This window comes from Oncorhynchus tshawytscha, unplaced genomic scaffold (genome assembly GCF_018296145.1).
Source record: "Oncorhynchus tshawytscha isolate Ot180627B unplaced genomic scaffold, Otsh_v2.0 Un_scaffold_14120_pilon_pilon, whole genome shotgun sequence".
NCBI lineage: Eukaryota > Metazoa > Chordata > Actinopteri > Salmoniformes > Salmonidae > Oncorhynchus > Oncorhynchus tshawytscha.
Window position 1 is genome coordinate 113,486 of NW_024609564.1, and position 14,467 is coordinate 127,952.

The 14,467-nt window shown below is 69.8% G+C and overlaps 1 protein-coding gene across 1 annotated transcript in view; it reads right to left on the reverse strand.

The window, feature by feature from the left end:
- slit2 (slit homolog 2 (Drosophila)) overlaps window positions 1–14,467 on the reverse strand; it is a gene marked incomplete at its 5' end in the record, with an annotated part of 104,222 nt that overhangs the window by 9,082 nt on the left and 80,673 nt on the right.

Below are 14,467 nucleotides of genomic sequence, written 5' to 3' on the forward strand. Positions count from 1 at the left end.
TGTCCCTGTCCCTGCTCCAGCCGACCCCCAGGTCCTGTACCTGTCCCTGCTCCAGCCCGACCCCCAGGTCCTGTCCCTGCTCCAGCCCGAACCCCCAGGTCCTGTACCTGTCCCTGCTCCAGCCCGACCCCCAGGTCCTGTCCCTGCTCCAGCCCGACCCCTGTCCTGTACCTGTCCCTGCTCCAGCCCGACCCCAGGTCCTGTACCTGTCCCTGCTCCAGTCCGACCCCCAGGTCCTGTACCTGTCCCTGCTCCAGCCCGACCCCCAGGTCCTGTACCTGTCCCTGCTCCAGCCCGACCCCCAGGTCCTGTCCCTGTCCCTGCTCCAGCCCGACCCCCAGGTCCTGTACCTGTCCCTGCTCCAGTCCGACCCCCAGGTCCTGTCCCTGTCCCTGCTCCAGCCCGACCCCCAGGTCCTGTACCTGTCCCTGCTCCAGTCCGACCCCAGGTCCTGTACCTGTCCCTGCTCCAGCCAGACCCCAGGTCCTGTCCCTGTCCCTGCTCCAGCCCGACCCCAGGTCCTGTACCTGTCCCTGCTCCAGCCCGACCCCCAGGTCCTGTACCTGTCCCTGCTCCAGCCCGACCCCCAGGTCCTGTACCTGTCCCTGCTCCAGTCCCGACCCCAGGTCCTGTCCCTGTCCCTGCTCCAGCCCGACCCCAGGTCCTGTACCTGTCCCTGCTCCAGCCCGACCCCCAGGTCCTGTCCCTGTCCCTGCTCCAGACCCCCCGTACCTGTCCCCCCCAGGTCCTGTACCTGTCCCTGCTCCAGCCCGACCCCCAGGTCCTGTCCCTGTCCCTGCTCCAGCCCGACCCCCAGGTCCTGTACCTGTCCCTGCAGCCCGACCCCAGCCCGACCCCCAGGTCCTGTCCCTGCTCCAGCCCGACCCCCAGGTCCTGTACCTGTCCCTGCTCCAGCCCGACCCCCAGGTCCTGTACCTGTCCCTGCTCCAGCCCGACCCCCAGGTCCTGTACCTGTCCCTGACCTCCAGTCCCCTGTCCCCCCAGTCCTGCACCTGTCCCTGCTCCAGTCTGACCCCCAGGTCCTGTCCCTGTCCCTGCTCCAGCCCGACCCCCAGGTCCTGTACCTGTCCCTGCTCCAGCCCGACCCCCAGGTCCTGTCCCTGTCCCTGCTCCAGTCTGACTGACCCCCAGGTCCTGTACCTGTCCCTGCTCCAGTCCGACCCCCAGGTCCTGTACCTGTCCCTGCTCCAGCCCGACCCCCAGGTCCTGTACCTGTCCCTGCTCCAGCCCGACCCCCAGGTCCTGTACCTGTCCCTGCTCCAGCCCGACCCCCAGGTCCTGTCCCTGCTCCAGCCCGACCCCAGGTCCTGTCCTGTCCCTGCTCCAGCCCGACCCCCAGGTCCTGTCCCTGTCCCTGCTCCAGCCCGACCCCCAGATCCTGTACCTGTCCCTGCTCCAGCCCGACCCCCAGGTCCCCTGTCCCTGCTCCAGCCCGACCCCCAGGTCCTGTACCTGTCCCTGCTCCAGCCCGACCCCCAGGTCCTGTCCCTGCTCCAGCCCGACCCCCAGGTCCTGTACCTGTCCCTGCTCCAGCCCGACCCCCAGGTCCTCCTGTCCCTGCTCCAGCCCGACCCCCAGGTCCTGTACCTGTCCCTGCTCCAGCCCGACCCCAGGTCCTGTACCTGTCCCTGCTCCAGCCCGACCCCCAGGTCCTGTACCTGTCCCTGCTCCAGCCCGACCCCCAGGTCCTGTACCTGTCCCTGCTCCAGCCCGACCCCCAGGTCCTGTCCCTGTCCCTGCTCCAGCCCGACCCCCAGGTCCTGTACCTGTCCCTGACCTCCAGTCCTGACCTGTCCCCCCAGGACCCCCTGTACCTGTCCCTGCTCCAGCCCGACCCCCAGGTCCTGTACCTGTCCCTGCTCCAGTCCGACCCCCAGGTCCTGTACCTGTCCCTGCTCCAGCCCGACCCCCAGTCCTGTACCTCTCCCTGCTCCAGCCCGACCCCCAGGTCCTGTCCCTGCTCCAGCCCGACCCCCAGGTCCTGTACCTGTCCCTGCTCCAGTCCGACCCCCAGGTCCTGTACCTGTCCCTGCTCCAGTCCGACCCACCCCAGGTCCTGTCCCTGTCCCTGCTCCAGCCCGACCCCCAGGTCCTGTCCCTGCTCCAGCCCGACCCCCAGGTCCTGTAGCTGTCCCTGCTCCAGTCCGACCCCCAGGTCCTGTCCCTGTCCCTGCTCCAGCCCGACCCCCAGGTCCTGTACCTGTCCCTGCTCCAGCCCGACCCCCAGGTCCTGTCCCTGCTCCTGCCCGTCCCTCCAGCCCCCCCAGGTCCTGTACCTGTCCCTGCTCCAGCCCGACCCCCAGGTCCTGTCCCTGTCCCTGCCCCAGCCTGACCCCCAGGTCCTGTACCTGTCCCTGCTCCAGCCCGACCCCCAGGTCCCACCTGTTCCCTGCTCCAGCCCGACCCCCAGGTCGTACCTGTCCCTGCTCCAGCCCGACCCCCCCTGTCCTGTCCCTGCTCCAGCCCGACCCCCAGGTCCTGTACCTGTCCCTGCTCCAGCCCGACCCCCAGGTCCTGTACCTGTCCCTGCTCCAGTCCGACCCCCAGGTCCTGTACCTGTCCCTGCTCCAGTCCGACCCCCAGGTCCTGTCCCTGTCCCTGCTCCAGCCCGACCCCCAGGTCCTGTACCTGTCCCTGCTCCAGCCCGACCCCAGGTCCTGTACCTGTCCCTGCCCCAGGTCCTGTACCTGTCCCCCCAGGACCCCAGGTCCTGTCCCTGCTCCAGCCCGACCCCCAGGTCCTGTACCTGTCCCTGCTCCAGCCCGACCCCCAGGTCCTGTACCTGTCCCTGCTCCAGCCCGACCCCCAGGTCCTGTACCCCTGCTCCAGCCCGACCCCCAGGTCCTGTACCTGTGCCCTGACCCCCAGTCCGACCTGTCCCCCAGGTCCTGTACCTGTCCCTGCTCCAGTCCGACCCCAGGTCCTGTCCCTGTCCCTGCTCCAGCCCGACCCCCAGGTCCTGTCCCTGCTCCAGCCCGACCCCCAGATCCTGTACCTGTCCCTGCTCCAGTCCGACCCCCAGGTCCTGTCCCTGTCCCTGCTCCAGCCCGACCCCCAGGTCCTGTACCTGTCCCCTCCAGCCCGACCCCCAGGTCCTGTCCCTGCTCCAGCCCGACCCCCAGGTCCTGTACCTGTCCCTGCTCCAGCCCGACCCCCAGGTCCTGTCCCTGTCCCTGCTCCAGCCCGACCCCAGGTCCTGTACCTGTCCCTGCTCCAGCCCGACCCCCAGGTCCTGTACCTGTCCCTGCTCCAGTCCGACCCCCAGGTCCTGTCCTGTCCCTGCTCCTGCCCGAGCCCCCCAGGTCCTGTACCTGTCCCTGCTCCAGCCCGACCCCCAGTCCTGTCCTGTCCCTGCTCCAGCCCGACCCCCAGGTCCTGTCCCCCCAGATCCTGTACCTGTCCCTGCTCCAGCCCGACCCCAGGTCCTGTCCCTGTCCCTGCCCCAGTATGACCCCCAGGTCCTGTACCTGTCCCTGCTCCAGCCCGACCCCCAGGTCCTGTACCTGTCCTGCCCCTCCCGACCCCCAGGTCCTCCTGTCCCTGCCCGACCCCCAGGTCCTGTCCTGTCCCTGCTCCAGCCCGACCCCCAGGTCCTGTCCCCAGCCCGACCCCCAGTACCTGTCCCTGCTCCAGTCCGACCCCCAGGTCCTGTCCCTGCTCCAGCTCCAGACCCCCAGGTCCTGTACCTGTCCCTGCTCCAGCCCGACCCCCAGGTCCTGTACCTGTCCCTGCTCCAGCCCGACCCCCAGGTCCTGTACCTGTCCCTGCTCCAGCCCGACCCCCAGGTCCTGTCCCTGTCCCTGCTCCAGCCCGACCCCCAGGTCCTGTACCTGTCCCTGCTCCAGCCCGACCCCCAGGTCCTGTACCTGTCCCTGCTCCAGCCCGACCCCCCCCAGGTCCTGTACCTGTCCCTGCTCCAGCCCGACCCCAGGTCCAGGTCCTGCTCCAGCCCGACCCCCAGGTCCTGTCCCTGCTCCAGTCCGACCCCCAGGTCCTGTCCCTGTCCCTGCTCCAGCCCGACCCCCAGGTCCTGTACCTGTCCCTGCTCCAGTCCGACCCCAGGTCCTGTCCCTGACCCCCAGGTCCTGTCCCTGTCCCTGCTCCAGCCCGACCCCCAGGTCCTGTACCTGTCCCTGCTCCAGCCCGACCCCCAGGTCCTGTACCTGTCCCTGCTCCAGCCCGACCCCCAGGTCCTGTCCCTGTCCCTGCTCCAGCCCGACCCCCAGGTCCTGTCCCTGTCCCTGCTCCAGCCCGACCCCCAGGTCCTGTCCCTGTCCCTGCTCCAGTCTGACCCCCAGGTCCTGTACCTGTCCCTGCTCCAGCCCGACCCCCAGGTCCTGTACCTGTCCCTGCTCCAGCCCGACCCCCAGGTCCTGTACCTGTCCCTGCTCCAGCCCGACCCCCAGGTCCTGTACCTGTCCCTGCTCCAGCCCGACCCCCAGGTCCTGTACCTGTCCCTGCTCCAGCCCGACCCCCAGATCCTGCAGCTGTCCCTGCTCCAGCCCGACCCCCAGGTCCTGTACCTGTCCCTGCTCCAGTCTGACCCCCAGGTCCTGTCCCTGTCCCTGCTCCAGCCCGACCCCCAGGTCCTGTCCCTGCTCCAGCCCGACCCCCAGTCCCTGTCCTGTCCCTGCTCCAACCCGACCCCCAGATCCTGTACCTGTCCCTGCTCCAGCCCGACCCCCAGGTCCTGTACCTGTCCCTGCTCCAGCCCTGACCCCCAGGTCCTGTCCCTGCTCCAGCCCGACCCCCAGGTCCTGCAGCTGTCCCTGCTCCAGTCCGACCCCAGGTCCTGTCCCTGTCCCTGCTCCAGCCCGACCCCCAGGTCCTGTACCTGTCCCTGCTCCAGCCCGACCCCCAGGTCCTGTACCTGTCCCTGCTCCAGTCCGACCCCCAGGTCCTGTACCTGTCCCTGCTCCAGCCCGACCCCCAGGTCCTGTACCTGTCCCTGCTCCAGTCCGACCCCCAGGTCCTGTCCCTGTCCCTGCTCCAGCCCGACCCCCAGGTCCTGTACCTGTCCCTGCTCCAGCCCGACCCCCAGGTCCTGTACCTGTCCCTGCTCCAGCCCGACCCCCAGGTCCTGTCCCTGCTCCAGCCCGACCCCCAGATCCTCTGTCCCTGCCCAGCCCGACCCCCAGGTCCTGTACCTGTCCCTGCTCCAGCCCGACCCCCAGGTCCTGTCCCTGTCCCTGCTCCAGCCCGACCCCCAGGTCCTGTCCCTGTCCCTGCTCCAGCCCGACCCCCAGGTCCTGTACCTGTCCCTGCTCCAGCCCGACCCCCAGGTCCTGTACCTGTCCCTGCTCCAGCCCGACCCCCAGGTCCTGTCCCTGTCCCTGCTCCAGCCCGTCCCCCCAGGTCCTGTACCTGTCCCTGCTCCAGCCCGACCCCCAGGTCCTGTACCTGTCCCTGCTCCAGCCCGACCCCCAGGTCCTGTCCCTGTCCCTGCTCCAGCCCGACCCCCAGGTCCTGTCCCTGTCCCTGCTCCAGCCCGACCCCAGGTCCTGTCCCTGTCCCTGCTCCAGCCCGACCCCCAGGTCCTGTCCCTGTCCCTGCTCCAGCCCGACCCCAGGTCCTGTCCCTGTCCCTGCTCCAGCCCGACCCCCAGGTCCTGTCCCTGTCCCTGCTCCAGCCTGACCCCCAGGTCCTGTCCCTGTCCCCTCCAGTCCTGACCCCCAGGTCCTGTACCTGCTCCAGTCCGACCCCAGGTCCTGTCCCTGCTCCAGCCCGACCCCCAGGTCCTGTACCTGTCCCTGCTCCAGCCCGACCCCCAGGTCCTGTCCCTGCTCCCTGCTCCAGCCCGACCCCCAGGTCCTGTACCTGTCCCTGCTCCAGCCCGACCCCCAGGTCCTGTACCTGTCCCTGCTCCAGTCCGACCCCCAGGTCCTGTCCCTGTCCCTGCTCCAGCCCGACCCCCAGGTCCTGTACCTGTCCCTGCTCCAGCCCGACCCCCAGGTCCTGTACCTGTCCCTGCTCCAGCCCGACCCCCCAGGTCCTGTCCCTGCTCCAGCCCGACCCCCAGGTCCTGTACCTGTCCCTGCTCCAGCCCGACCCCAGGTCCTGTCCCTGTCCTGCTCCAGCCCGACCCCCAGGTCCTGTACCTGTCCCTGCTCCAGCCCGACCCCCAGGTCCTGTACCTGTCCCTGCTCCAGCCCGACCCCCAGGTCCTGTACCTGTCCCTGCTCCAGCCCGACCCCCAGGTCCTGTCCTGTCCCTGCTCCAGCCCGACCCCCAGGTCCTGTACCTGTCCCTGCTCCAGCCCGACCCCCAGGTCCTGTACCTGTCCCTGCTCCAGCCCTGACCTGTCCCCCAGGTCCTGTACCTGTCCCTGCTCCAGCCCGACCCCCAGGTCCTGTACCTGTCCCTGCTCCAGCCCGACCCCCAGGTCCTGTACCTCTCCCTGCTCCAGCCCGACCCCCAGGTCCTGTCCCTGTCCCCTCCAGCCCGACCCCCCAGGTCCTGTCCCTGCTCCAGCCCGACCCCCAGGTCCTCTCCCTGCTCCAGCCCGACCCCCAGGTCCTGCAGCTGTCCCTGCTCCAGCCCGACCCCCAGGTCCTGTACCTGTCCCTGCTCCAGTCTGACCCCCAGGTCCTGTCCCTGTCCCTGCTCCAGCCCGACCCCCAGGTCCTGTCCCTGCTCCAGCCCGACCCCCAGTCCCTGAGCCCCCCCAGGTCCTGTCCCTGTCCCTGCTCCAGCCCGACCCCCAGGTCCTGTCCCTGTCCCTGCTCCAGCCCGACCCCCAGGTCCTGTCCTGTCCCTGCTCCAGCCCGACCCCCAGTCCTGTCCTGTCCCTGCTCCAGCCCGACCCCCAGATCCTGTACCTGTCCCTGCTCCAGCCCGACCCCCAGGTCCTGTCCCTGTCCCCTCCAGGTCCTGTACCTGTCCCTGCTCCAGCCCGACCCCCAGGTCCTGTACCTGTCCCTGCTCCAGCCCGACCCCCAGATCCTGCAGCTGTCCCTGCTCCAGTCTGACCCCAGGTCCTGTCCCTGTCCCTGCTCCAGCAAACCCCCAGGCCCTGTACCTGTCCCTGCTCCAGTCCGACCCCCAGGTCCTGTACCTGTCCCTGCTCCAGTCCGACCCCCAGGTCCTGTACCTGTCCCTGCTCCAGTCCGACCCCCAGGTCCTGTACCTGTCCCTGCTCCAGTCCGACCCCCAGGTCCTGTCCCTGTCCCTGCTCCAGTCCGACCCCCAGGTCCTGTACCTGTCCCTGCTCCAGCCCGACCCCCAGGTCCTGTACCTGTCCCTGATCCAGCCCGACCCCCAGGTCCTGTCCCTGCTCCAGCCCGACCCCCAGTCCTCCTGTCCCTGCTCCAGCCCGACCCCCAGGTCCTGTACCTGTCCCTGCTCCAGTCCGACCCCCAGGTCCTGTCCCTGTCCCTGCTCCAGCCCGACCCCCAGGTCCTGTACCTGTCCCTGCTCCAGTCCAACCCCCAGGTCCTGTACCTGTCCCTGCTCCAGCCCGACCCCCAGGTCCTGTACCTCTCCCTGCTCCAGCCCGACCCCCAGGTCCTGTCCCTGCTTCAGCCCGACCCCCAGGTCCTGTACCTCTCCCTGCTCCAGCCCGACCCCCAGATCCTGCAGCTGTCCCTGCTCCAGCCCGACCCCAGGTCCTGTACCTGTCCCTGCTCCAGTCTGACCCCCAGGGCCTGTCCCTGTCCCTGCTCCAGCCCGACCCCCCCAGGTCCTGTCCCTGCTCCAGCCCGACCCCCAGGTCCTGTCCCTGCTCCAACCCGACCCCCAGATCCTGTACCTGTCCCTGCTCCAGCCCGACCCCCAGGTCCTGTACCTGTCCCTGCTCCAGCCCGACCCCCAGGTCCTGTCCCTGCTCCAGCCCGACCCCCAGATCCTGCAGCTGTCCCTGCTCCAGTCTGACCCCAGGTCCTGTCCCTGTCCCTGCTCCAGCCCGACCCCCAGGTCCTGTACCTGTCCCTGCTCCAGCCCGACCCCCAGGTCCTGTACCTGTCCCTGCTCCAGCCCGACCCCCAGGTCCTGTACCTCTCCCTGCTCCAGCCCGACCCCAGGTCCTGTCCCTGTCCCTGCTCCAGTCCGACCCCCAGGTCCTGTCCTGTCCCTGCTCCAGCCCAGGTCCTGTCCTGTCCCTGCTCCAGCCCCCCAGGTACTGTACCTGTCCCTGCTCCAGTCCGACCCCCAGGTCCTGTCCCTGTCCCTGCTCCAGCCCGACCCCCAGGTCCTGTCCCTGTCCCTGCTCCAGCCCGACCCCCAGGTCCTGTACCTGTCCCTGCTCCAGTCCGACCCCCAGGTCCTGTACCTGTCCCTGCTCCAGTCCGACCCCCAGGTCCTGTCCCTGTCCCTGCTCCAGCCCGACCCCCAGGTCCTGTACCTGTCCCTGCTCCAGCCCGACCCCAGGTCCTGTACCTGTCCCTGCTCCAGCCCGACCTCCAGGTCCTGTCCCTGCTCCAGCCCGACCCCCAGATCCTGTCCCTGTCCCTGCTCCAGCCCGACCCCCAGGTCCTGTACCTGTTCCTGCTCCAGCCCGACCCCCAGGTCCTGTACCTGTCCCTGCTCCAGCCCGACCCCCAGGTCCTGTACCTGTCCCTGCTCCAGCCCGACCCCCAGGTCCTGTACCTGTCTCCCTGCTCCAGCCCGACCCCCAGGTCCTGTACCCTCCCTGCTCCAGCCCGACCCCCAGGTCCTGTCCCTGCTTCAGCCCGACCCCCAGGTCCTGTACCTCTCCCTGCTCCAGCCCGACCCCCAGATCCTGCAGCTGTCCCTGCTCCAGCCCGACCCCCAGGTCCTGTACCTGTCCCTGCTCCAGTCTGACCCCCAGGTCCTGTCCCTGTCCCTGCTCCAGCCCGACCCCCAGGTCCTGTGCTCCCCTGCTCCAGCCCGACCCCCAGGTCCTGTCCCTGCTCCAACCCGACCCCCAGATCCTGTACCTGTCCCTGCTCCAGCCCGACCCCCAGGTCCTGTACCTCTCCCTGCTCCAGCCCGACCCCCAGGTCCTGTCCCTGCTCCAGCCCGACCCCCAGATCCTGCAGCTGTCCCTGCTCCAGTCTGACCCCAGGTCCTGTCCCTGTCCCTGCTCCAGCCCGACCCCCAGGTCCTGTACCTGTCCCTGCTCCAGCCCGAGCCCGACCCCCAGGTCCTGTACCTGTCCCTGCTCCAGCCCGACCCCCAGGTCCTGTACCTGTCCCTGCTCCAGCCCGACCCCCAGGTCCTGTACCTGTCCCTGCTCCAGTCCGACCCCCAGGTCCTGTCCCTGTCCCTGCTCCAGACCCCCAGGTCCTGTACCTGTCCCTGCTCCAGCCCGACCCCCAGGTCCTGTCCCTGTCCCTGCTCCAGCCCGACCCCCAGGTCCTGTACCTGTCCCTGCTCCAGCCCGACCCCCAGGTCCTGTACCTGTCCCTGCTCCAGCCCGACCCCCAGGTCCTGTCCTGTCCCTGCTCCAGCCCGACCCCCAGGTCCTGTACCTGTCCCTGCTCCAGCCCGACCCCCAGGTCCTGTCCCTGTCCCTGCTCCAGCCCGACCCCCAGGTCCTGTACCTGTCCCTGCTCCAGTCCGACCCCCCCAGGTCCTGTACCTGTCCCTGCTCCAGTCCGACCCCCAGGTCCTGTCCCTGTCCCTGCTCCAGCCCGACCCCCAGGTCCTGTACCTGTCCCTGCTCCAGCCCGACCCCCAGATCCTGTACCTGTCCCTGCTCCAGCCCGACCCCCAGGTCCTGTCCCTGCTCCAGCCCGACCCCCCCAGGTCCTGTACCTGTCCCTGCTCCAGCCCGACCCCCAGGTCCTGTCCCTGTCCCTGCTCCAGCCCGACCCCCAGGTCCTGTACCTGTCCCTGCTCCAGTCCGACCCCCAGGTCCTGTACCTGTCCCTGCTCCAGCCCGACCCCCAGGTCCCCCCAGGTCCTGTACCTGTCCCTGCTCCAGCCCGACCCCCAGGTCCTGTACCTCTCCCTGCTCCAGCCCGACCCCCAGGTCCTGTCCCTGCTCCAGCCCGACCCCCAGGTCCTGTACCTCTCCCTGCTCCAGCCCGACCCCCAGGTCCTGCAGCTGTCCCTGCTCCAGCCCGACCCCCAGGTCCTGTACCTGTCCCTGCTCCAGTCTGACCCCCAGGTCCTGTCCCTGTCCCTGCTCCAGCCCGACCCCCAGGTCCTGTCCCTGCTCCAGCCCCCCCAGGTCCTGTCCCTGCTCCAGCCCGACCCCCAGGTCCTGTACCTGTCCCTGCTCCAGCCCGACCCCCAGGTCCTGTACCTCTCCCTGCTCCAGCCCGACCCCCAGGTCCTGTCCCTGTCCCTGCTCCAGCCCGACCCCCAGATCCTGCAGCTGTCCCTGCTCCAGTCTGACCCCAGGTCCTGTCCCTGTCCCTGCTCCAGCCCAAAACCCCCAGGTCCTGTACCTGTCCCTGCTCCAGTCCCGACCCCCAGGTCCTGTACCTGTCCCTGCTCCAGTCCGACCCCCAGGTCCTGTACCTGTCCCTGCTCCAGCCCGACCCCCAGGTCCTGTACCTGTCCCTGCTCCAGCCCGACCCCCAGGTCCTGTCCCTGTCCCTGCTCCAGCCCGACCCCCAGGTCCTGTCCCTGTCCCTGCTCCAGCCCGACCCCCAGGTCCTGTACCTGTCCCTGCTCCAGCCCGACCCCCAGGTCCTGTACCTGTCCCTGCTCCAGCCCGACCCCCAGGTCCTGCCCGACCCCCCTGCTCCAGCCCGACCCCCCAGGTCCTGTCCCTGCTCCCTGCTCCAGCCCGACCCCCAGGTCCTGTACCTGTCCCTGCTCCAGCCCGACCCCCAGGTCCTGTACCTGTCCCTGCTCCAGTCCGACCCCAGGTCCTGTCCTGTCCCTGCTCCAGCCCGACCCCCAGGTCCTGTACCTGTCCCTGGTCCTGTACCTGTCCCTGCTCCAGCCCGACCCCCAGGTCCTGTACCTGTCCCTGCTCCAGCCCGACCCCCAGGTCCTGTACCTGTCCCTGCTCCAGCCCGACCCCCAGGTCCTGTACCCCTGCTCCAGCCCGACCCCCAGGTCCCTGCTCCAGCCCGACCCCCAGATCCTGTCCTGTCCCTGCTCCAGCCCGACCCCCAGGTCCTGTACCTGTCCCTGCTCCAGCCCGACCCCCAGGTCCTGTCCCTGTCCCTGCTCCAGCCCGACCCCCAGGTCCTGTACCCCCCTGTCCCTGCTCCAGCCCGACCCCCAGGTCCTGTCCCTGCTCCAGCCCGTACCTGTCCCCCCAGATCCTGTCCAGCTGTCCCTGCTCCAGTCGACCCCAGGTCCTGTCCCTGTCCCTGCTCCAGCCCGACCCCCAGGTCCTGTACCTGTCCCTGCTCCAGCCCGATCCCCAGGTCCTGTACCTGTCCCTGCTCCAGCCCGACCCCCAGGTCCTGTACCTCTCCCTGCTCCAGCCCGACCCCCAGGTCCTGTCCCTGTCCCTGCTCCAGTCCGACCCCCAGGTACCTGTCCCTGCTCCAGCCCGACCCCCAGGTCCTGTACCTGTCCCTGCTCCAGTCCGACCCCCAGGTCCTGTCCCTGTCCCTGCTCCAGCCCGACCCCCAGGTCCTGTCCCTGTCCCTGCTCCAGCCCTGACCCCCAGGTCCTGTACCTGTCCCTGCTCCAGTCCGACCCCCAGGTCCTGTACCTGTCCCTGCTCCAGCCCGACCCCCAGGTCCTGTCCCTGTCCCTGCTCCAGTCCGACCCCCAGGTCCTGTACCTGTCCCTGCTCCAGCCCGACCCCCAGGTCCTGTACCTGTCCCTGCTCCAGCCCGACCCCCAGGTCCTGTCCCTGCTCCAGCCCGACCCCCAGATCCTGTACCTGCTCCAGCCCGACCCCCAGGTCCTGTACCTGTCCCTGCTCCAGTCCGACCCCCAGGTCCTGTCCCTGTCCCTGCTCCAGCCCGACCCCCAGGTCCTGTACCTGTCCCTGCTCCAGTCCAACCCCCAGGTCCTGTACCTGTCCCTGCTCCAGCCCGACCCCCAGGTCCTGTACCTGTCCCTGCTCCAGCCCGACCCCCAGGTCCTGTCCCTGCCTGCCCGACCCCCAGGTCCCCCAGACCCCCAGGTCCCTCTCCCTGCTCCAGCCCGACCCCCAGATCCTGCAGCTGTCCCTGCTCCAGCCCGACCCCCAGGTCCTGTACCTGTCCCTGCTCCAGTCTGACCCCCAGGTCCTGTCCCTGTCCCTGCTCCAGCCCGACCCCCAGGTCCTGTCCCTGTCCCTGCTCCAGCCCGACCCCCAGGTCCTGTCCCTGCTCCCACCCGTCCTGCTCCAGCCCGACCCCCAGGTCCTGTACCTGTCCCTGCTCCAGCCCGACCCCCAGGTCCTGTACCTGTCCCTGCTCCAGACCCCCAGGTCCTGTACCGTCCCCCCAGTCCTGTCCCTGCTCCAGCCCGACCCCCAGGTCCTGTCCCTGTCCCTGCTCCAGCCCTGACCCCAGGTCCTGTCCCTGTCCCTGCTCCAGCCCGACCCCCAGGTCCTGTACCTGTCCCTGCTCCAGCCCGACCCCCAGGTCCTGTACCTGTCCCTGCTCCAGCCCGACCCCCAGGTCCTGTACCTGTCCCTGCTCCAGCCCGACCCCCAGGTCCTGTACCTGTCCCTGCTCCAGCCCGACCCCCCCAGGTCCTGTCCCTGTCCCTGCTCCAGTCCGACCCCCAGGTCCTGTACCTGTCCCTGCTCCAGCCCAACCCCCAGGTCCCTGTACCTGTCCCTGCTCCAGCCCGACCCCCTCCAGCCCGACCCCCAGGTCCTGTCCCTGTCCCTGCTCCAGCCCGACCCCCAGGTCCAGGTCCCTGTCCCTGTCCCTGCTCCAGCCCGACCCCCAGGTCCTGTCCCTGTCCCTGCTCCAGCCCGACCCCCAGGTCCTGTCCCTGTCCCTGCTCCAGCCCGAGCCCCCCCAGGTCCTGTCCCTGTCCCTGCTCCAGCCCGACCCCCAGGTCCTGTCCCTGTCCCTGCTCCAGTCCCGACCCCCAGGTCCTGTACCTGTCCCTGCTCCAGCCCGACCCCCAGGTCCTGTACCTGTCCCTGCTCCAGCCCGACCCCCAGGTCCTGTACCTGTCCCTGCTCCAGCCCGACCCCCAGGTCCACCTGTCCCTGCTCCAGTCCGACCCCCAGGTCCTGTACCTGTCCCGTGCTCCAGTCCGTCCCTGTCCCCCCAGGTCCTGTCCCTGTCCCTGCTCCAGCCCGACCCCCAGGTCCTGTACCTGTCCCTGCTCCAGCCCAACCCCCAGATCCTGTACCTGTCCCTGCTCCAGCCCGACCCCCAGGTCCTGTCCCTGCTCCAGCCCGACCCCCAGGTCCTGTACCTGTCCCTGCTCCAGCCCAACCCCCAGATCCTGTCCCTGTCCCTGCTCCAGCCCGACCCCCAGGTCCTGTACCTGTCCCTGCTCCAGCCCGACCCCCAGGTCCTGTACCTGTCCCTGCTCCAGCCCGACCCCCAGGTCCTGTACCTGTCCCTGCTCCAGCCCGACCCCCAGGTCCTGTACCTCTCCCTGCTCCAGCCCGACCCCCAGGTCCCTGTCCAGCCCTGTCCTGTCCCTCAGCCCGACCCCCAGGTCCTGTACCTCTCCCTGCTCCAGCCCGACCCCCAGATCCTGCAGCTGTCCCTGCTCCAGCCCGACCCCCCCAGGTCCTGTCCCCTGTCCCTGCCGACCCCCAGCCTGTCCCCCCCAGATCCTGCAGCTGTCCCTGCTCCAGCCCGACCCCCAGGTCCTGTACCTGTCCCTGCTCCAGTCTGACCCCCAGGTCCTGTCCCTGTCCCTGCTCCAGCCCGACCCCCAGGTCCTGTCCCCTGTCCCTGCTCCAGCCCGACCCGACCCCCAGGTCCTGTCTGTCCCTGCTCCAACCCGACCCCCAGATCCTGTACCTGTCCCTGCTCCAGCCCGACCCCCAGGTCCCTTCTCCCTGCTCCAGCCCGACCCCCAGGTCCTGTCCCTGCTCCAGCCCGACCCCCAGATCCTGCAGCAGTCCCTGCTCCAGTCTGACCCCAGGTCCTGTCCCTGCTCCAGCCCGACCCCCAGGTCCTGTACCTGTCCCTGCTCCAGCCCGACCCCCAGGTCCTGTCCCTGTCCCTGCTCCAGCCCGACCCCCAGGTCCTGTACCTGTCCCTGCTCCAGCCCGACCCCCAGGTCCTGTACCTGTCCCTGCTCCAGTCCGACCCCCAGGTCCTGTCCCTGTCCCTGCTCCAGCCCGACCCCCAGGTCCTGTCCAGCCCGACCCCCAGGTCATACCTGTCCCTGCTCCAGCCCGACCCCCAGGTCCTGTACCTGTCCCTGCTCCAGCCCGACCCCCAGGTCCTGTACCTGTCCCTGCTCCAGCCCGACCCCCAGGTCCTGTACCTGTCCCTGCTCCAGCCCGACCCCCAGGTCCTGTACCTGTCCCTGCTCCAGCCCGACCCCCAGGTCCTGTACCTGTCCCTGCTCCAGTCCCTGCCAGACCCCCAGGTCCTGTACCTGTCCCTGCTCCAGCCCGACCCCCAGGTCCTGTACCTGTCCCTGCTCCAGCCCTGCTCCA